The sequence below is a fragment of the Nycticebus coucang genome, chromosome 4 (genome assembly GCF_027406575.1).
Source record: "Nycticebus coucang isolate mNycCou1 chromosome 4, mNycCou1.pri, whole genome shotgun sequence".
In the NCBI taxonomy this organism is placed as follows: Eukaryota; Metazoa; Chordata; class Mammalia; order Primates; family Lorisidae; genus Nycticebus; species Nycticebus coucang.
The window spans coordinates 98,678,931-98,703,161 of record NC_069783.1 but is presented as its reverse complement, the minus strand read 5'-3'; the positions used below and the strand labels follow the sequence as shown (position 1 = coordinate 98,703,161).

Here is a 24,231-nt window from a genome sequence, read left to right as displayed (position 1 = left end):
AGGGAGTTTAAATTGTCCCCAGATGTCTTTTGACATCTTCATATAGGTTTGTTATTGCTCGAGACTGATGATCTTTAACTTGAATGTGTAGATCGATCTCTGGCTGAAACCGTACAATAATAATAGGTGTGGGTGTGTCAGAGAGAGAGAGAGAGAGAGAGAAAGAGAGAGACTGCTTTGCATTCCATATACAAATTAAAACTTTAACAATTTGGAATCAGACAATTTCAAATTTATGGTGTGAATCATCTGTAAAAATTGGCACATACTTGATGCTATTTATATAAAAAATCCAGGGCTTTTCTTTGGTATTTGGGTCTCTAGGTTGGACTGTTGTTATAGGTGGCTATAATTGCAGGCAGTGTTCTAGGAAGTGTCAAAATCTTGAGAAAATGTTGTGGACATGCAGACAGAATAATTTTTAAAAAACCATCTGTAACTGATATGAAAAAGTAATGGATTATTTTTACTTATTGTATTTAAAGCATGCTCTTATTACTTAAGAGATAATAAAAGAATATTAATCACATTATTTTTCAAATTAATTTATTTCTTCTGATTCTGTTCTTAAGTATACGTTATTGGTCAACTGAAGTGACTATTGTCAGTTTAGTTACTGCAAAATAACTCTTATTCAGAATCACCTTTCTGAATTTCTGAATATTTTTGCTTAGTTTAATTGGTAGGCTGATTTAAATAAAAACAAGTTCAGAAAATGGCAGAGGCCCTGATCTTTATGTTTGCTCCTCTTTTCAGAAGTTAGGACTTTGTTAAGCATCTCATTGAAAGAACCCTCTGATAACTCAAATTGTGATTAAGGCCCAAGTGAGAACATCAGATGTTCAGAGCATAACTTTCGGGAGCTGTCATTAGCACTCTCCTTGTTGATATGATTTGGAATAAAACGTATGACCTTTTCTTGACACAAATAGGTATAAAAAGGTGAAACTTTTCCCTTTTGAGTATTTATATAAAAACTCTGTCTTGTAGTCACTTAAAAATCATGAATATGACCTTCCTTTATTTCTTTCTAAAGAAATACACCATTGATTCTAAAATGTGCTGCTAATAATAGTTATAATTTTCTTGACAAAGAATTGGCTCAAGTTCTTTTATCTTGAATTTTTGCAAAATAGAACATACAACCAGAAAAGTACAAAGAAATGTAAGAATGATTATAAAACAAATCCCCACGTAGCCAATTACCACACTGAGTATTGTCCAGCCTCTCAGAAGCTCCTATCCTGCCTCTCCCATTCTCTTTCCAAAGGTATAAGATGTCCTCGATTTTATGATAATTATCTTCTTGTTTTTCATAGTAGTATTTTGTTTTGTTTACATAGTGATGCTCAAAATGACATGATTCTGTTCACCGGCATATTCAGAAAATCAATCCGTAGTCCATTTGATTCCATGAAGTCAAGGGGTTACACCTGGTCACCCCTCAGCATGCTAGTTTCGTCCTGGTGTATTTAGTGAAGGGAATGATAACTTATACAAGAGTTTGATGAATATCAAATGGTATAATATGAGAAAGAACTTTGGGAGGGACCAAGGCATTACTGCCTTTATGAACTCCCCAGGTGATTTCAACGTGCATCAGAAGTAGCAAACCAGGACCTTAGGATTTACCATAGATCAACCCCATTGCAGGTGTTGGGCAGAAACCACAAAGCTCACTGCTCAAAGAGCCGTCAATGCCCTCAAATATCCCCTGCCTGCTATGTGCTACAGGTATTGTCCATTACCTCCCTTGCCCGGTCAGCTCTGCAGGGTGACTTTGCCATCCCAGGACCTGGGTGATTCCAGGTGAACATTTTTATAGCAGGAGGAATGTGACTCAAATACAAATTAGAATGTTTATTTTATAAATACATAAAGATTATTTTCATATATTTTGACCCAGGATAACCATCAAAGTGCCCAACTAGTGAATATCCAGCATTCATAGACCATCCTGACAGCCGAGTAAGGGGTTATCTGAGTAGCACTGGGAAAGTCCCTGTGAAATTGTGTCATGACTAAAAATTTCAGCATTGATCATTATTTATCATTTAGACATTTGTGGTCATAATAGCCATTTCTAATAAAGTGAATTTCAATCACAAAATTATGTGAAATTTCATTTGAAGAAAGTCTTAGATGAAACAAGAAATGAGAGAAAGCTTTCTCAATTGTAAAGATTTAAGAAAGGACAAGTCATTGTTGCTGTTAGTGAGGACACATTCATTTAGGCGAATTTATAGTCAGGTGGACTTCAGAAAACCCTGGGGGTTCTAAGAGTCCTGGAGAGAACCTCTGAGGAGGAGTTATAAGTATGGAGGGATGGAGCAGAGATACTCAATGGGCAGCATTGTGAGGATGCTGAAATCTGAATGTTCGTATCCTGGCTCACCTTGCCTTGCACAAATCTCCAGAAAAAAGAAGCTCTCTTTCATGTGATTGAGAACATGCTGCTTTCCTTGGACACCTTGCAGGACCTAATGCTCGCCCAGCCCTGGCAGACTCCTTTAGTCCTGTGGAAGTGCTCCCTGGATCCAGCACCTGAGAATCCCTCTCTCCCACGAGTATGCCCATGCCATTGGTTCCCAAGTGGACTGAGAATCGTGAGTGGGTTTTATTAGAAATGCAGATCCCTGGGCACCATCCCAGCTCTACTGAATAAGTATTGCTTATTAATTAAGCTTGGCAATCTCCATTTTAACAAGCTCTCCAGGCTCATCCAATGCATGGAAACTGTCTGGTACCCACGGGCATGATATTGTTTTAAAGAACAATTATAGCCCAAGAAGAAGGGGAAAGGGGAGAGGGAGAGGAGGGGAGGAGGGAGAATGGGTAAAGGGAGGGTAAGTGGTGGAACCACACCTATGGTGCATTTTACAAGGGTACATGTTAAATTTACTAAGTGTAGAATATAAATGTCTTAACACAATAACTAAGAAAATGTGGTGAAGGCTATGTTAACGAGTTTGATGAAAATATTTCAAATTGTATATAAAACCAGCACATTGTACCCCATGATTGTATTAATATACACAGCTATGATTTAATAATAAAAAAAGAACAGACCATCCTTTTTACTTTTAATAAGTAGTAAACACATGTGACACTAAAAAATTTAAAATGTCCCAAATGAATTTTAGCATCTCTTACTCATTTATCCTTCTGTCCTACTATTATCCCTCCCTGGGGACAGCCACTGTAACCAGTTTCTAGTAATACTTTACCCAATTTTAAGATTATGATTTCTTTTTTTGTTTATACTTGCCAGGCATTTCTTTGCTCATTTCATGTTTTTGAGCATTCCACGTCATTTTGAGGGGATTGGATTAAGGATATTTTTGTATATAGGTCACTATGAAAGTTTTGAGACAGATTGTGTTACAGTCCATTATCTCACTTCTAAGAAACACATTCAACAGTGTCCTTTCTGATTGGTGCAAGGTTCAACGTGATCGGCTTATCAGCGTTTCTAGAAAGTTTCATTTGATTCTGTCCACGTGGATTTTATGTTTCTTGATTTTTGTGTGTCTCAAAATTTTTGTAATGACCCATTTATATGCTATGTACTCGAGTTTTGCTTAAAAACCCAATGAGAGACGTTTTAAGTTTCACAGACTAGCAAACCCATGTGTATTTATTTATATGACAGATTTGCCTTAATTTTATAAGCATATTTTATTCAATGGTAACTGTTTTTAATGTTTAAACCATTTCTTTATATAGGTCATTGTGTTTACATGGAGTTTCTGTTTGAGCATTTGAAAGTTTTGCATTTTAATAAGTTCTAGCAGTGGTGGTGGGGTGTAAATGTTTAATAATCAGTTCTCCAGAAAAAAATCCTCGTTTATAGCATTTGCCAATTTCTGTGGTAGAAATACTACCACGGCTACCTTGTAGTTCTCTTTAAATATATATAAATATTTTAACTTCACAGTATATATTTTCTTCTCTATACCATTTGCACTGAATAATGGCAAAATTAGTTTATTTCCACGTCATCACCCACTTAAAAATATCTTCTTTTGACTTTCTATGCTATATGATATGTCATTAATAAAAATTAATTTACTTAGAAGTAAAATAAATGTGTTTTTGGATAAGGGAGATGCTCATAAGTGCTGCTAAGTTGACACCGAGAGCCTTAACGATTGGGTCTTTTCTGAACAAACCATTCAATAAAATCTCAATGGTTGAAGCAACCTGCTGCACAACACACATGATTTAATAGAAACAGAATAGACTTTGGAGTCATGCAGACTTGGGTTTGGCTGTTAACCACAGGCCTTATTTTGGAAGAATTAAATCAACTCTTTCAGCCTCAAGTTTCTTATCTATAAAATGGGCATGAAAAACTAGCCACTCCACAAAGTACTAATGAGGTAAGATGTATGAAATATTCAGCCCAGGCATGGCAAACAGTATGCACTACAGATGTACAGGTGTGGTGAACTGAAGAGGAAGCAGAGAGACATCAAATAGATTTTCTCCTTCCCAATTGTGTCCTGTCCCCAAATTAATAGGTTGAATCTCTAAGCCCCAGTATTTCAGAATATAACTGCATTTGGAGAAGGGTCTTTCAAGAGGTAATTAAGGTTAAATGAAGTCATTGGCATGGACCCTAACCTAATATGGTGTCATAAGAAGAGAAGATCAGGACACAGACAATGTGAAGACCCAGACAGAAGATACCCATCTAGGATCCTGGGAGAGAGGCCTCGGGGGAAACAATCTCTACTGATAACTTGATCTCCAGCCTAGAGCCTCCATGCTGTGAGGAAGCACATTTCTGTTGTATAAATCACCCAGGTTGTGGGCTGTGGTCATTTGTCACAGCAGCCTAAGCAAACTAATACAATAATTTTGTCACTCCTGAATTTATAATATTTTATTATGTTTACTAAAGAGTATCTATTAAATATATATTTAATTATGGCTTAATGTATTTCTCATGTGAATCTGGTCTCTACCAGACCATGAATGTTGATTTTGAGTTTAGAAAATGTGGCCAAAGGTAAGGCTTTGCTGATGTGAGTGTGGGTCTCTTATGCCTTTGTGAGTATGTGTGCACATATTCCCCTAATTAAGGCAGCAGGCGTGAAGGTCATCCTTGTGCCTGAAGAAAGCTCATGGCTGCACTAAAGGGAGTATAGAGTAGGAAAGAAGTGAACTCCTTACATTCTTTCCATTGAGTTTTTGTCATGTGTGGCTATACAGGAATTAATTTTACTTTTCCAGAAGGGAGACCCCACAGGCTTCATTACTAGTGGAAAGTGCATTATTATAGTCAAGTAAGAGACCATTGTTATGGACAAAATATTCCTTCTGTGTAAAAGGAATATTAGAAACTATTTTTTTTTTTATTGTTGGGGATTCATTGAGGGTACAATAAGCCAGGTTACACTGATTGCAATTGTTAGGTAAAGTCCCTCTTGCAATCATGTCTTGCCCCCATAAAGTGTGACACACACCGAGGCCCCACCCCCCTCCCTCCGTCCCTCTGTCTGCTTTTCCTCCCCCCTATAACCTTAATTGTCATTAATTGTCCTCATATCAAAATTGAGTACATAGGATTCATGCTTCTCCATTCTTGTGATGCTTTACTAAGAATAATCCCAACACTCAGTAGCTTAAAACATTATTGTCTTCCTCCTCCTTCCTCTTGCTTCCTCCTCTTCTTCCTCCTTCTTCTTTTTCTTTCTTCTTTTCCTTCTCCTCTTCCTCCTCCTCATTCTTCTTTCCTTCCTTCCTTCCTTCTTTTTTTTTTTTTTACCAAATGTGAAATTTGGGCTGGGCTCACAACAGCAGCTCCTCTCTAGTCCCACTGGATTCGCTGGGAAGCTCAAAGCAGCTGGCTGGAATCATCCCAGGCTGGCTCACTCTAGTGGCTGGTTGTGGCTGCTGGTGCTTAGCTGGAACCTGAGCCTGGCTGTGGCTGGAATACCCACACGTGGCTTTTCCACTTGGCTGCTGAACTCCCTTACAACATGGTGACCGGTTTCCCAGGGACACAGGTCCCAAGAGGGAGAGCTGGTTGGTTAACCTCTGAAGTCATACCACATTGTTTCTGCTGCATTGTTGATAAAAATGAATCCCTAAAGCTGGCCATATTCAAGAAGAGTGGTGTTAGATTCCACGTTTTTATGGGAGAAGTGTCAAAAAACTTAAGGAAATCCTTTAAAACCACTGTAGGGACTTGTTTTTAGTTGACTATCTGCTTTGAAATGTTTTTGTTGTAGTACATATAGGTTTGTGCCTTCAGCAAACCTTTTTACTGTGACCAAATGACCCTACCTATAAAAGACAGGCCAGGGATTTAGAATTATGTCCCATTCAAGACCAATGAGCATGGTGTCTCATTTTCTTAGAGAAGCAAACTGGCTCATAAGGGACTTACATTGTCTACTTTAATGCCATTAGCTTTACGTCCTAACCCTGTGGCCTCAGAGCCTCCAAGGCAATCATTCTACCTGTGTTCTCTAAGCTCAACAAAACATTTCCTTTTACTGTGGCTTTTCATAGAGAAGTGGATACCTTTAAGAAAGGAAAATTATCATCTTGATAACTTAGTCTGATTTTCTTTGAAATTAGTAGCGGAAATATAATGATAACCTATGTTCTACTAAAGTCTTAGGGGTTATACAGATGATGGTTATACTTTTATTTTGTCTTATAATCTCTGAAACTCAAATACACTTTGTGTGTTTTTTATGGAATTAACTGTTATTTATAGAATATTATAATGTAAAAATTATAATTGTAAAAGGATGTGTACTTATGTATATAAATACACATATATAAATATGCATTCAGATATACACACGAACATTAAAATTGTTGTGTTAAAAAGTAAGTAGCTGAAGAGCCAGATGTGGCAGCCCACGCCTTCAATCCTAGCACTCTGGGAGGCTGAGGCGGGTGGAATGCTTAAGGCTCAGAAGTTTGAGACTTGAGCAAGAGTGAGACCCTATCTCCAAAAATAGTCATGCGTTATGGTGGGTGCCTTCAATCCCAGCTAGCTGCAGGCTGAGGCAAGAGGATTGCTTGAGTGCAGGAGTTTGAGGTTGCTGTGAGCTATGATACCATAGCACTCTATTGAGGGCGACAAAGTGAGACTGTCTCAAAAAAAGAAAAAAGTAAGTGCTAAATAAGGCTAAATAAATAAATATAAGTAAATATAAGCAGGGCAATGTTTGGGAGAAGGAAAAATACTTATTGCATATGGAAGCTAAAGGAAACAAGTAGAGTGAAACTGATATATTTAACATGAACATGTGGCTGCTTGGCTTTCCCCTAAGAATAACAGTGTTAATCAGTTTTGATAGTTTTCTGTCTGACTCATTGCATTTTGAACCCCTTTCTCATCCCTCAGAGGGTAGGGGTGAGCCCCTGTATTATAAGGCTTAGATGTCAGACAGCTCTAAATTCAAATTCTGTCTGGACCACTTCCTAGTTCCCTAACCTTGGGTAAGTTAACTTGAATCTCTGGCTTCCTTTTCTTTCTTTTTTTTTTTTAATTTTTTAATTTTTTTATTATTATTATTTTTTTTTGTAGAGACAGTCTCACTGTACTACCCTCGGGTAGAGTGCTGTGGCATCACATGGCTCACAGCAACCTCTAACTCTTGGGCCTACGCGATTCTCTTGCCTCAGCCTCCTGAGCAGCTGGAACTACAGGCGCCCGCCACAACGCCCAGCTATTTTTTTGTTGCAGTTTGGCCGGGGCGGGTTTGAACCCGCCACCCTCGGCATATGGGGCTGGCGCCCTACTCATTGAGCCACAGGTGCCACCCTGGCTTTCTTTTCTATAGAACAAGGGTAACATCAAATTAATAAATAAGATATAGTGAAATAATGGCTTTGCCATCCAGCCAGGAGGAAATAGTCCATGCACCCTGGTCTCCTTTCCAAATTCCCAGTCTCAGCACCTCAGGTAGAAGCATGTCCTTAAGAACTATCTGTTGGGGGAATGGCTGATTGAGTAAAATGTATGCAAAGTATATCTTACTAGTATTTATTGAAAGTGAATAGTTCCTGTATTTTACCTGATTGGAAACAAATTTGAATTTCTTTTTATAGTGTTTCAATTTGAATCAAGGTTCAGGTTTAACTGATTATCATTGTTTAAGTCCTAGTATAAAGGATAAAGACCTTGACCACCCAATGCATGCAACACAGCAGCATCTGTTTTCACATAATTCTTCTAAATTGGATTTATAATTTAATAAGACAATAAAGATCAATAAATCAATACATGTAAAATAGCCACAATCCCAGAACTCCTCTGGTCATTTCATCTTCCTTGGTTATTAAAATAAATCATGTATGTGTTTCTGTATGTGAATGTATGTGTGTACATGTGAATGTATGTATGTGGGGGTGGGGTGGGGGTGTTTCTTCTGTAGAGACAAGGAGACATGGTTTTAGGTAGTAGCAAGCATTTCCATTTCTAAAGAGAAAACCTACTCTCTGTGCCCCATGTGCAAAGGAATGACTTTCTCCCCACCCTGATTTCAGATGCTGCCTTTGTTGCAATTCAGTTATATTTGCCTGTTGACAAACTGTGAAATCGGCAGTGCTCTGTCCCACATCACCTTCCTGAATTAGTAGTTAAGTCATGTATTTTGCAAAAGGTCGCAAATCTCAGAAACTAATTAAAGCCCCTAAGTACATCTTCTTCCAAAGTGATCTCAGCATTATTTCCTGCGGTGGAACCCAGGTATGGGAGCACTGGAATTCCAGAGACTCAAGTTATCAATAATAGAAGGTGCTCTTAATTTTATCTCAGCTGTGATAGTTGTTGACATAAAATTTGGTCAGTGTAGTCCCTTGGGTAGTGCATCTTCATTTTTTTTCAAATGCTAATTATATTTTTGACCTTAAAAACAAAGGATCAAAACATCATCTCTCTTCTAACTTTCCTGCGTTGTCACCCAGACTCACGTTAACCACTTCATTCCTGCTACTCTACCTTGCCTCATTTTTTTGCCCTAAGCCATTTACCCCAGGACATCATGCTGCCACTGTGTTTTTGTGTAAATTATTTGTGCATATGCATTAAAGATCAACCTTTTCTGTTTGCAGAGACCATTCTGAATAAAGAGATGATCTAGAGTTGTGCTGACATTAGCTCTCATGGAGATAAAGTAAATCAGCTGGATAATGATGAAGACATTTCAAGGACATCTCTAGAATGCAATAGCTTTCTCTCTGGGTCAGTCAGTGTTTTAGATTGCTTAATTACTGCACATCCATGCAGGTAGCGGCAGTGAACACATAAAAAGACATTGGGAGTTCCCTTCTATTGTTTAACCTCATCGTGGAAATGGTACACACAGCAGGTTCAATTCTGGCTTTTTTAAAGAATCCACCTATATGTCCAGAATGATGAACATTTAAAATGCACTTTGGAACATGATGATTGCTAACTTTTTTTCCTGTCAAATTTGGCTGAGTGAACAAGGTGAGATTTAGATTTTTTTTTGAAGAATAGGGTTCAATGGTTGGGTCTTTTTGAATATTTTTGTGTGGATGTGTTTGGCTCTGTTATTCTGCTATACTGTATTATGTACAGACAGCATAAGGACATATTTTATTGTTGATGATCAAAATTTATATACTCATTTCTTAATTGAAAATAAAAGTTAAGGGAGTGGGAAATTATGAAATGGGTGAAGTACATGAGTTTTTAAGACACCGGAGCTATTTGTCATATGAGAAGTAAGTTGTTTAGAAGCATCTTATCAATGTTTGATTTTTTTTCTTTTACCAGATGACTAAACTAAATATAAGGAATGTCCAGTTATCCAAAACCATTGGGTTCAGCAAAAGAAAGAGAAACGAACACATTCAGTTCAATATCTAGTTTAAATTTCTCTTCCTAGGCATTCTGGGAAGATTTATATAGAAACTTCCTATTATAGACTCTCCTTGTCTTTGAGGACAGTTATTTAACTACCTCCCTCCCCCCGCAGCCATCTGCTCTCCAGGACACATTGTCCCAACACATTTCATCTTTTCTATTTTCCATCTTTGTACTCTGTTTTTTTTTTTTTTTCTTTTTCTTTTTCTTTTTTTCTTCTTTTTGGTAAATCATGTTTCCCTCCTTAAATCTAACAGGGCATTCTACGAGAAAAACTGTGGATAAAGTAATACCTGCAGACGATCACAGGGTACCCAGAATTGTTGTGAAGTTTCTGACTATCAACATAAATAAACAACATATTGATTAAGGAATGTCTGCATTGACCTTTCTGCCCTGGACTGGTCCTCCGGTGTATTCCGCACATCTGCAATTGTAAATTGAGCTACAGGTCCCTCTGAGACACACTATCTCTAACACTGAAGTACGGTGGACAATTGCTGTTACTTACCATGTCTATTTCAGATTGAGAGTTTTGATTTAAATTGGATATGAGGCATCAGAAAGGGGGCCAATCCAACTTGTGAATGTGGGGAACATGGGGCAGACACCTTGAGAAGGGACTGAGTATACTTGGGGATGAGAGACAAAGAAGAGTTGAATTTGAGGTAGTGACACTGATGTTCCTCAGCGCTATCCCACCAGGACTATGGAGTGCATCTTGGGATAAGATCTTGAAACTCAGGGAGCAATGTAGAACTGGGATTTTAGATTTCAGAATTATCAGCCAACAGAGACTACAGAACCACCAAGGTCAATGAGATCACTGAGGAGAAGAAGGGGAAAGAGAGGGACAGGAAAACAAACAGCATTAGATGTGACAGAATCAAGGTGGTAGAAAACTTTAAGCAAGGAAGGATTGATGTTGTAACATGCAGAGGTATGTAGTATAGGAGTAGGGCTGAGGTACTGGGTTTGGCAATTGGGAGCTTCTTTGGGTCTCTAGTGATAGTAGAGTCATAAGAGCAAAGAAGGTGTCCTGTTATTTGGGTCTTAAAAGTGAGTAACTTTCAGAGATTTCAGATAATTTCTATTTTTATATTTGAAGATAAACTTTATATTGTCCTTGGAATAGCAAAGTTACAGTAAAGTTTTTTGTTGGGTTAGGGAGATTATTCAGGCCTCTGTCTTAAAGAGCAGTGGTATTTCTTGAACTCCTTGCTGTATTTAAGCAACATGAAAGTAGATAATGGAAGTTCTATAAAATTAATTGAATAAATCAGAGGCTGTGGCCATCCAAAGGATATTTTGTGTGGTGTTTTTGTCATTCACGTTTAAACTGCAGCACTATCTTCTCTGAGAGGGCATTGCTTACCTCCCAATATAAGGTAGATCATTAGACACCTATATCATATTATTTCATTTAAATTTTTAGCATAGCAACTAGTATTATCTAATCTATTCAATATATTCCTCTCCCACAAACTTATCATGAAATAAGATCCAAGAGAATATTTGACTATCTTGTTCTTTGCTGAATATCAACCAATATCTTTAATAGTTTCTTCCTTGTCCTAGAGCATTTCAATCAGGGATATCAACAAATATATGTTAAATAAATACATGAATGGATAAAGGTCTCCACTTTGAAGTCTGCATCCTTAGAGTCTGATATGAGATCAACAGTATATTAATCAAAGCTAATTAATTGTGTGATTACAGTGTGCCACAATATTGTATTACAAACATGTTGATTTCACTGAATCAGAATCTATTGAGATGACCATTAATTTGATTTTCATAACAGAAAAAGTTTCCAGAATCCATTGAGATGACCATTAATTTGATTTTCATAACAGAAAATGTTTCTGAGCCTTAGAGTGGATAAATATTTTAATCTAACAATAAAGAACTATTAAGTAATAGATTTAAACCCAAGTTTGTCAAACTATGGCACATGACCACTATGCATGTGGACACCCTTTCCCACTGAACTGTTGGATTCAGGCCTGTGTCAGAGATACAAGTACGCCCAGCCACAGATGGATGCATGAGAGCTACATACAAGATATATCGATTGCTCTGAGTGCCCTGTAATGATGAATTAATGTCTTTTCTTGACTTAATATCTATTTGGAATATGGTGTGGCCAGGCAATGAAGAAGATCATCAAAGCATTCAATAAAAATAATGATGAAAATGCAACAAGATGATACGACAGCCCCTGTTTTAACAGCTCTGTATGGAATAAACAGTTTAATCCTCACAACAATCCCAAGGGCCACATGCATAGTTGTACCCACTTTACAGAAAGGAAACTAGGACCCAGATAAGTACTTTTAAGACCTTAGTGATAAGTGCCTATGATAAGGAAACTAGGATAAGTACCCCAATTTATACAGACAGAGAAAGGTGAAGCTAAGATTGAAAACCAAGCAGCGGGCACAGAGCACCACAGTCACCCTGGCCAATGGAACCAATCCCATGTTGTGAAATTTGGTGTTCTTCTAAAGCTATTGTAGGCCAGTCTCTGTATAACATTTCTTTTTTTTTTTTTTCCGCCCCCTTCCCTCCTAAAATTTCTTAACTATCTAAAAATGTACAACTGTATTTAATTAGTACTTCAGGCTGAATGAAGGGTGTTAACTTGAAAGATCTTATTTAATTAAAAAATGTTAAAAAATTTAAGTGGTTACTTCTCTCAAAGTTTTATACTTCAAAGTCCCCAGAATTTTAGGTAGGTAAGTGAATTGAATCTTTGGCATTGGCTAGTTTTACACCAGTTATCTTATCCTGGATGAGACACTTTCTCAACTGTGAAGTGATTGTCTTAACAATATGATGTAGGATTTTAATATCTAAATCAGGACTGTCCAAAAATGCTTCTTAGAATGATGGGTATGTCCTGTAATATAGATGGCTATTGAGCACTTGTAATGCAGCAACTAAGGAACTAATTCTTAATTAAATTTAATTTTAATTAATTTGAATTTAAGTAGCTACATGTGTCTAGAGGCTACTTACTGCATTGAGCAGTGGAGATTTAGACTACTTATGGGCATTAAATATCTTGAGAAGTATCTCACACAATTATAAAATATCAAAGATACTAGGAAGGTGGACAATAAAAATGTTATTCCACAAAAGGATAGAGGAATAAATAGGTTAGCTATAAGCAAGCGTTGGAGGGTTTTGTTCATGGGGTAGCAGCAATTTTGAATGAAAGTGAAGTTTGTCAGTTCTATTGATCTGCTCATAGAGAAACAGAAGCTGTTCTGATTACAATCAATAATCACTGAGAAAATGGGTTCTCATCAACCAAATCTACAAATAAGTGACCAGTACATGTAAATAAAGAGTAGTAATACATCAGAAGATGATGAGTAAAATCATTTAATCACAGGAGAAAAAAATTAGAGGACCAAACATAGAGGAATCACCCCTTCTTGGTTGAAAATTAGCAAAAGCCAATTTCTGGGGGAACATCTGTCTTCCTCAGCAGTGCCTTTTGTAAAAGAAAGGTGATCGATAAGGAACTTTGGGACATTAAAGAGATGAGTTAGTAACTGAAATTTACCCTTCCAAAGCCAAGGGGAGCAAAATACTAGTATCAATTCCAGTGCTCCCAATGATCAATCCAGGAATATCACTGATAGAAGTCCATCGAAGCTGCTATAATATACCATGTACATCTGTAGTTTGGCATTGCTTAAATAAGCTTTTTTTTCTTTGTATAATGTATTTTAACACCCTTTTAGGAATGTAAATATTATTTTGGCACATTGCATTATATACACTCCATATCTCAGTTCAGTTTTAACAAAATCCATTCAAAAATATTACAAATTCAATGTATTTATTTTTGCTCTACAGAAAAACATTTATCAAAGCCATTCATTTTATTAATCAATCATTTATTTCTCCATTTGCTTCTTTGAATTGAATAATACAGTGGGAAACAAGGGAAGTACCTAAATCTTATATATTGCTGTTTTGGTTACGATAGCAAAACATAGTTTTCTTTGGATTCTAAACTATGTTTGCTGTAAAAGCTATGAAAATATACAATGAAAATAATGGATTTCATTATTTGATTTTGTTTATTTTGTACCTTCTTATAGAGGTGGAAAAGGAAAACAACAGAAATACCTTAAACTTTCTAGTGTTGTGGGGCATAACTATAAATAACATTCTTTTTATTCCTGAGACATACCAACCATGGAAAGTTTACACTAATTACCTGGAGTTCCGTTAATGTTATAAGCTGCCCTTCATCTCTCCTCTCCAGACACACCACTCAGTTTCCTCAGCAGATATAGTCAACAGCTTCTGTTCACACCTGACATCAATTTCCTTTGATGTTCACAGCCTAAATGAGAATGCTACGGCACGCTGTATTTGTGAAGTATGCAGGATGCCTTTAAAATGATGGCAGGTATTTTCCTCATTAAAGCAGCCATAACAGATAGTTAGATATGATGCTGTCCCTCACCTTCCTACTAATTAATGACTATGATTGCAACCCAAATAAGATCAGGCAATTAAGTGTGATAACATTTCAGAAGCAAAGAAAATATACAACAATCTTGGAATAGCTTCTTACCGATAAATAAAGTTGATCCTTGGAAAATTACCATATAAATGTAGTATTCTATCAAAAAAATCACAAAAACTAAGGAACGTAATAATTTTGCTTTTAATTGAAACATGAGTTACCTATCCCATTAAATTAAAATGTTATGAGTTGGCTTATAGGAAGATATTGTAAACAAGCTCTGTCATTTGCTGTAGTAGGATATAGAAGGTAGGGCAAGGGCTCGTTCAAGCATGCCTCGAAAAGTGCTTTGGGAAATATGTTAGACTCATCTGAGCAAAATATCTAAGTCATTTTTTTTTTTTTCAGTAATATAGTTGTGACCAGGTTTACATGAAAGAGGCTACCAGGGAGAAGCATATAAGAGAAGTTACTGGCCCCATAAGGTTCACAAACACTTCCAGAAAAACTAACACGTTCAGAAAAGTGAACATACCACTCAGTCATTTGCTTATTTTTAATTTTTCTCAACCATAATGCCTTTTTACTATTTTAATTAGTAAACTAGATACAACTCTCATTAAAATATGCAGAAGTCATGCATTAATCACAGTGATCACGTATGGGCCTCCTCCTCTGATCTCCAGAAGGGTTAAGGCTGGCGGTGCAAACGCTTACATTTCACTCTCCAGCTCACTGGTTCTCAACCTCCCTAATGCCGCGGCCCTTTAATACAGTTCCTGTGGGTCGCAACCCACTGGTTGAGCTCATTATGTGAGCTATTGCAAGAGGTGGAGATGCAAGGAGATCTTACTCGTCAATGCATTTTCTTTACCTCTCACTTGAAACTTGGCTTGGATAGATGCTAATTCTAGCATTGAGAAAAAGGTTTTATTTTGTTTGCTCTACATAAGCTTTCCTGTAGCATTCTTCAAGGTTATAATGACCTGTACATTATAATAGGAACAAGGACTATCCATCAAAATAATTTGCTTTTCTAAAGTGCTCACTATGAGAAGACACTGAAAAAAAGATCTCATAAAAAAACACTCTTGCACCAAATCCTTCCAAGAGTATGTGTGTGATTTGAAGTGTTTCTGGGATGCAGCAAATCATGGTCATTATTATGATGGTACTCTGGAGCTGCCAGCTGCTAAGAGGTAGGTGGAGCTGTTCTTAGAACATTCCAGAGGATTGTGCCAGGAACAACTGGATTCAAATATAAATAATTCAATAGATATGAATACATATTTATGCACAGATATTCCTACGTACGCATACGTAATTATATGTGTGAGTCTAATGAAGATGTGAATTCTTTAAAGACTGAGGAACTTACTAGTCGTATCTTCCCTCCACACAGTGCAGCGCCTAGAAATTAACAGAGCTTGGTCAATTTTTGTAGAATGAGCACATATACATTCCCATACACAGGCACACACTTCCTGGGTGTCAGTGGGGACATATTCTCTAGTGATGGTGTCTCCTTTTTGTTCCTGTGTAAATTTCTCAAGCTTTACAATGCCTTTGTCACTGCCTCTCCCTCTTCTTATTTAACCCCAAACCTGTATTTTCTGTACTCCCTTCTATTCCTCTCTCCCCATGAAGCACCTTTGAGTATTTTGTTACAAATGTGGACCAAGTTTGCAGTTGATCTTACCTTTAAGCAAAAACAGAATATTCTTGTACTCCTTTGGGATGAATAAATTAGGCAACTGGAATAGTATTCTCAAAGGAGAATTAGAATGCCTCATTAGAAATGAAACTATGGCTGCATTGCATATTTTCAAGGAAGGCAAATGCTGATTTTTATTGCAGAACATTTTCATTTTGTTTAGTGTTCAAAGATGGATCAGCGAGCAATGATTACATAGATCTATAAGAAAATACTTTTACAGTTAATCTGGAAGACTCCAGAAGATCTGGTTTGCCATCCCAGTCTCCCCCTTACTTGCTATGTCTCTTGGCTCTAAAAATTTAAATTCACCAAGCCCTGGTTTTTCAATGAAAGTGAGAATAACATATATCTCCATGGTTTGTGGGTACCAAATGAGATAATAAGTTTCTGAGGAGTATACATTTTCTCTAGCTTTTACTGACCACTTTTACAAAGAAGAGTTTAAGAACAGTATAAATCCACAGAAAATTGTTTGAAATTCTAAGAGATCTATCCTGCATTGCGGGGAAATTAAGTTTGGAGGGAGAAAAGTAGAATGAACTTGAAAAATGTCTTCAATTGTAGGACATCTCTATATGAGAAATAAATACATTTTTCTAACTTCATATGATAAAACCATAACCTGAGGATCAACTTTTCCAAGGAATTCTCAGCAATTATTTTTAGGATCCCAAGGGAATGGACCTCTAGGAGCAAGGGGTTGGGAATGGGATATATCTGACTTCCAGTTCTTTAGTTCATTAAAGTACATTGAGCAAGACCATTAATCTTTTTAAACTTCAATTTCTTCATCTTTACAATGAGAATGAGTATCTGTGTAGAATATTAATAACTAATAAATTAGGTAATATGGGCAAATCTCTTAACACAATGCATGGAATAATTAGCCCCTAATAAACTGGAATAGAAAGACTGCAACTCAGTGAGACGGTCACTAGTCCAGGATGATTCACAGAGTCAGGAGCCATCTCTGTTTTGTTCATGGTAACACTCCAAGTTCTAACAGAGGTTGAGTATTCATTTATTCTATTTCTTAAGTGAATAAATGGGAGGAATGTCTCCCTTGAGGGTTGGAGGGTTGGAGGTTAAAAAAATGAGTGATAGTCTGTTCCAACTTTAAGAACTTGATAGGATTTGGTGATCCTAATGCGGGGGGTGGGGGGGAGGAGTGAAAAAATAATCCTAAAGGTTGAAACGAAATCAACTAGATAACTTTCCACCTCTACCCTTAGTTAAAATAAGTTACAAGAAAACAGTTACCTTTGTTACTGGAAAAAAACTTCTTTAGGATTTCTTAATAGTCAAATAAGCAATTTGAGCTTTGGAAATTGAAAAAGTAATTCCTTTTGGTGGGAAATAACATCATAACAAATAATTTTTTAATTTCTTTGAATAATGAGAGTTAATGGTAGATTTTTTTCTAATTAAAATCATTTCCACTGATTTTGAAATAATAAAAAATAAGATGCTCAGATACTTCCCAATTTTGGTGAAAGAGAATTGCCAGAATATTCTTCTATTTTCTCTAGTGGCAATCAATCAATATCATTTCAGAAACACATATATGTTAGCACTGCGCAAAAAGGCAGTAAAAGGTTTCCAGACTTGACTTTCTTTTGTACTTTTTTTTTTTTGGTTTGTTTTAGTGTCTATGCTTTTTCATTGCTGAACCATCACACTTAACACATTTCTATGCATACACAATACTAATAGCAAATCCATACAAAGGCAAGGCTGGCAAAGAGTCATAACTGTTAAAAAGTTCTTCTATAAAATGCTGTGAGATTATTTAGGTTAGTAAAAAAGTAGCAAGGATTGTTAAAAACTCCAGAAGGATCTAATCAAAGTGTGAGACTCTGCAACATAATGACAGATGGAATTTAATGTAGATAAGAAAAAGGTAATGCATTTGGGGAGAAATCATTTAAACTTTTCATATACATTGGTAGGATCTGAATTAGCTGAACTTCTTAGGAAAAAAATAAGGGGTAATTATGGATGGAAGTATTCACTGAAGACATCTGCTCAGTCTTCAGCAGCAGTTAAAGCTAATAGACTGATGGTTATATTAATAAGGCAAGGGAAAATAGTATGGAAAATATTATGACATTATGCTATATAAACCACCGATTTAATTTTGCTTTGAATGCTGTGTTAGTTTTTGGATTCTTAGCATTTTAGAAGATGTAATGTTTACGAAGTAAAAGATAAAACAAAAAAAAAAAAGGAAGAAGAAGAAGAAGAAAAGAAAACAAAGAAAAAGGAAGCAATGAAAGCAGAGCCGAGAGAAGCATTAGACTCAGTGCCGGTAAAGCGGAGCCTGGAAGGCAGGAGGATGCATCTTCCACCTGCACCCCCACATTGTTTTGTTGAATTGCAGTTTTCTTCCAGAAATCATTCCCAGAGGATTATTGACCTATTGACCAACGAGTTTTGAGCAACCCGTTTCATGCTTTTTTATCCGAACGGAAAGATTTTATCCCTTGTTGGCCTGATAGGTGATCGGTAGCTGCTCTATCTAAAAATATTTGGGAAAGTGAAAAAAAAAAAAAAGAATCCTTCCTGAAAAGATTGTCTTCTTTTTGTATATCACTTTAGTAAATGATGAAGTGGGGCCTCATCATATACTATTTCCATTGATTCTTTGCAATTGATTTAGTCTCTTTCAAATTTCTGGGAAGTCTTTCAATGACATCCCTTCTATCAAAAGATTTTGAGGGGAAAAGTATTTAAATTCAAAGTAAGATATGTATGGTAGGTAATTAACAATTTTCTGTTTAATTAATTTTATCTTCCTTCTTAAATCAAATTTAAATGAACTAATCATAAAAGTGAAAGTCCTTCTGTTGTCAATGCTTTGCCCCACTGTGCCTTTCCCCCAGCTCATGCATCTGGCACCTCAGAGCTGGGCTTTAGTTTAGAGGGCCCGGACCCAATGCTGGCTTTGTCACTCTTGAGACTTGTGATCTTAGGGAAGATCTTTTACTCATTAGATTATAAATTTCCCTCTTTAAAATAGCAATGATAATATCTAGCTACAAAGCTATTATAAAAATTAAGTAGAATAATATATGTGGAATTCATTGCACAGAAGTACTCATTACTACATAGTACTGGCTCATTATTTTCTTAAAATAAAATAACTATGTTAGCATTTACTCTCAAAAGAATTTCTGCATGCCATGCAATCTAGGTTCTTCCCATGTTTATATTTTTGAGAAGCTATCCTAAATTATATGGTTTTTCTATGACCCAATCCCAAATTCCCATTATAGATGGCTGCTACTAACCTTTGACAGTCATTCCATTCCACAGCTAAAAGAAATATTAGAATTTATTCCTCTGTGAATGTTCTCCATGCTTCTCCCCCTCAGAGGTGGGCACAACTCTTTCCTCAATGCTCAATCTTCTCTCCAAGATCAAACACGGGAAGGATCAGTCAGCACTTTTGTCCTTCTGGAAATCTATTTCGTATTTCCAAGACAAAACTGATCAGTTCATCTTTGAAACTGCACTTTATCTGGACTTTTACTTGGTCCAAATGCCCTAATGCCTGTGTTATTGGTCTTGTTTACCTAACCGCTCCTTGTACTATTGTACATTGCTCAACTTTGTGTGTTCAACATTATCCAACAGAGGACAAAAGGACATCTTCAATGCATTAACAAATGTACACTGTTACAGACCCACCTCCTACAGTGGCTAAACAGACATTGCACATTCAAAAGACAATATGCAAACTTCAAAAAGAAAACTATAATTTCATTTAGTCAAGATAAAAATATAGCCAATGTTCACTTTTCCTGATATTAGCTTTCCAGAGAGTGATTATAAAGAAGAGAGAATTTATGACTTTTTGAAATCACAAAACCAGTTTCTACCAAGTCTGCATCCCCATATATGAGCTCAAACTGGATCATATTAAAGTATTTTAAGTTTATTTTTTTTAATGACCACCAATCTACAATATGTGCAAGATTTTATTTTCTCTAAAATTTTACTGGGAGAAATAAAAACAGGTCACTAATAATTAGTTTCATACCTTTGCCTGTTTTGTTTTGTGTGACAATATCCACTTCTCGATTTCAAGAATTGTTTTCACTTCATTTCCGATACCTCCTTTTATAATAACTAACCATGAAGTTTTAGTGTTTCATGTATGAAAGAGGGAAAAGGAATGACATTTTAAAGGATTGTTTCTTTCATTGAATTTTCCTGTTCTTTGGCTAGCATGAATTACAAATTTTCACGGATGAGGACCATTATGTTGGTCTGTGGTGAGTGTTACACGAGATAAAAGAGAAGGGATGAGATCAGCTCCTATACAGCTGCTAGACATATCCTTTTTTATTGAAAAACGTATTTAAAATGTCCCATCTTCAATGGAGGGGCAATGATTTAAAAGACGCAGCTGCCGGTTAAGTAACAGAAATGGCACCTGGGTTCCAACTGGGCTTAGGTGTGAGCAATTTTAGAATAGGCTCAGAATAGAACGCAGTGAGATGGGGGTAGAAATTCTTTTGCTGTTAAAGTCAATGTCATCATCAAAGTCTATAGAGATCCCAGTTTTCAAGGTATCACACTTGGAAATTCAAAGCAATTTGGGGAAAAGACATGCACCATTATATTGAACTATCTTTTGAGTTAAAAATATTTAACTGAATTAACATTGGATGATTGAGAAGGATTTTTAAATCATGCAAATGAAAGAAGTATTTTTCTCAGGGCAATGAAATTCACAGACAGAGGAGCATTACTGATCATTAGCATGGGAAAGGCATACTTCTGCCTAATCAAATGTCCATTAATACTGAAAATGTCTGTCCTTTTCATTGATTGCAGTTTAAAAAGGAACACATGAAAAGGTGGTCACACAAGATAGAGATGCCTTCATTAGTCAACATGAATGGCATACTGTTTTTTTTAATGTTCTTTCCTTCTCTTCTCTTTTTTCCTCAGAGCTTCATGAAAAGTGGCATGCGTAAACTCTCTCTATAAAATGCAATTGTAAGTTAGGGGTAAATCAATCACATTTCCTGTTGAAAACTGCCGCTTGTGCTATATCCTCTTTACAATATCTTAGACCAGTATTCTTGGCCATAGAGATGGATTAGACCTTCCTTTTTTCCCCTGCTATTGTATTAGATGTGGCCTAGAAAGCTAGATTCAGATGCTCATCTGCGTTCAAGGTTAGTGAGAGAAAACAGTAATTTGAAACCATGAGCAGTGACATGGCATCGTGGAGGGAAAAGTACTTTACTGTCCTGCACATCTTGGTCTGAATCATGCTTTTCCTCCCTATTAATTAGGTAAGCTCGGGTAATATAAGGTATTTAATTCCTCTGTGCTTCAGATTTTTAAATCTTTTCATCACAAATATTTTTTTGGCCCTCTATGCCCTGCTAGACACTGCTGTGTGGTCCGGCATTCCAGTGATAAACCAAACAGACAAAGCACTGGTCCTCATAGAGCTTAATTATTAGGGGGGACATTATCAGTACACAAACATATGCAGATACGTGGTAGCGTCAGGTGGCAACAAGTGGAGTAGGGAGACAGAGTGGACATGGAGGTTCCATGACATCCACTTCTTTTTTTTTTTTTTTTTACCGAATCTCAAGCTGTCACCCTGGGTAGGGTGCTGTGGCATCACAGCTCACAGCAACCTCAGACTCTTGGGCTTAAGTGAGTCTCTTGCCTAGGCCTCCCAAGTATCTGGGACTACAGACAGCCATCACAATGCCTGGCTAATTTTTGGTTGCAGTTGTCATTGTTGTTTGGTGGGCATAGGCTGGGTTCAAACCCAGCAGCTCTGATGTATGTGGCTGGCATCCTAGCTGCTTGAGCTACAGGTGCCGGGCCATCTACAGGGGCCGAGTCGACATCCACTTCTTGACTGATGACATCCCTGACTTCATTTTAGTTACTTTTTTAAATGAGAGTAACTGTAGCTATGTTGGTGGAGTATAGATAGCTTATGTAAAGCAGACATGTGGTACATGGGCTCAGTGATCAGTAACAGCCCTTATGTTACATTTCTGAAATGTGTGGTCCACCCATTACATGGGATACTCACATGGAACTTTGGGTTCATGTATCATTTCCATCTCTCCAAGCACACCTTTGAAACTATAGAAGTTAGTCTTGGTTCAATCTTTTGTTTCTAATTTGATTTTTGTTTGATTCTCGTGTCCACAGTAGAAAGGCAGAGCTAGTTCTGCTTTTGTTTCAATACTAAACATTTTCCCCATCATTGAGAGCCAATGATTGGAGTATACAGTAGGTGGGAGTAGAATAATTACTACAGCATGGGTGTTGTCATTAGCATTTAAATATTTTTTGAATATACATTCCATATTCCATAGAGTTTATTTTTTCCAGAAATTTTTTTTTTTTTTGACAGTAAAGGACACAAAATCTTGGTTCCTGGGTCTAGAATTCAATAAAATAAAATACAGGCAAATGAAACATAACACACGTTAGGGTCTGGAAAATGAACTAGAATTTACTGTTGGTTTCAAGAAAATTTAGGGGGGCAGGTTAAGAGACAGAAAAGTTAGTATATGACTGCAGAAGCTAATAGAATTGTTTGGGATTGACAGCGTGAAGGCAAAGGGGCTTAATTAGAACAGTGAATGACAAAGGAGTATGGATGGTCAGGAGGCAGAGGGTCCTGTCTGGCGACCATATAGATAATTTTTAGGTACGATGAACACTTGTGTAAGTCATGATTAGTGTTTAACAGTGCTTTATAGGGATGACTATCCCATGGCTTTATAAGGATGACTACCCCATGGCTTGAAAGAGGTATTTCAATGGTAGCCATTAGACTCAGAACAACAATGACAAAAAGAGCCAACATTCTACCATACTGATTTAAACAAGAGACAGCAGAGAAGTGGTTAGGAGAGCAGTGCAGTATCGGAGGATTTTGGCCTCCTTGCTTTATCTTTGATAACCCTTGAAGGAATGGAGACAGTATCACTTCCGCTGCCCATCTGACATTTTTAAGTGAAATGAAATAATTATCAAGTACTCAATGAACATATCTAATACATAGGTTGGTAATGTTTTCCAAGCCCTTTAAATAAGTATGAAGTCTTATAATCCTTGTAAACCTTTATCAGATAGTTGTGATGATCTGACCTCTATATAGGAAAGAAACACAGCCACAGAGAGATTAAGTAACTTTCTCAAAGTCACAAAGGAATTTGATCTTCACCTAGTGAATCCGGCTTCAGAGGCCTTGCTGTCTGTGGATACTATGACTGTCACATGCTCACTAATTTAATTGTCTTTGAATAGATATGATTGGTTGATATTATTCCTCTCCTTTTACACACCAAAACATGTGAGGTGCAGAGAGATTAAGTAACTTTTCCATGATAAAAAAGGCTATAAATGGCATAGAAAAAAATCCTTCCATTCTCTGGCTTGAACACTTAATGCTTTTTCCTATACAATGCTGGGAGAAGGTTAAAAACCCTACATATTAGTTTCTACAGTTTGAAGGCAAGGCCAATTCTCCTGGCTCACTGTATTAGACTGATATACCTGGGGGACAAATACTTTAAAAAGACAAAAGCATTTGGCCAAATAGGCTGGTTCCCCCTGTTCCTGCTTTTCTTCCACTCCCCACTGGGCAGTTACACAGCAATAGAGATGGAGGGAAGACATGACACTGTCCGTTCCCCTCAGTTTATGAAAGGGAAAATTCCTGCTTAATGGAAATATTATACGATTTGTCTCAAGTCATCCAGTTGAGGCCTCATCTTGTGTTTCTTGCCATTATATCAGATTGGTATTAGTGCTTTCATCCATTCATTCATTCATACATCACATATTTGAGACGTGTTTACTAAATTTGACGAGCCTCATTGCAATTCTATGGGATAAAAGAGTTGATAAGAATTTCACTCTCAAGGACAGGGACAGATATAAATCAAGCAACAAATGACACTGGGGTATGCAAAGAAATATGGGATCTGCCATGAGGGAGAGTCTGATAGACATGTCACAAACAAGCGTTTGCTCGCAACCAATGGAATAAAGAGGGGGAAGTTTTCATGTCAAAGTTAAATTTAGAGCTGGATTTGAAATAATTATGAGATGCACGTCCTTAGGAGAGTTCAGACCGCTAAAGGCTACAGGTGATTA

At 36.9% G+C, this 24,231-nt stretch overlaps 1 long non-coding RNA gene across 1 annotated transcript in view; it reads right to left on the bottom strand.

The window, feature by feature from the left end:
• LOC128584139 (uncharacterized) overlaps positions 1 to 19,559 on the bottom strand; it is a 65,511-nt gene extending 45,952 nt beyond the window's left edge. Inside the window, exons 1-2 of the long non-coding RNA XR_008379636.1 lie at positions 19,365 to 19,559; positions 15,736 to 15,767 (exon numbers count right to left, since the gene is read on the bottom strand). This is a non-coding gene — a long non-coding RNA (uncharacterized LOC128584139). The remainder of the gene's footprint in view (positions 1 to 15,735; positions 15,768 to 19,364) is intronic.
• Between the last annotated feature and the right edge of the window lie 4,672 nt (positions 19,560 to 24,231).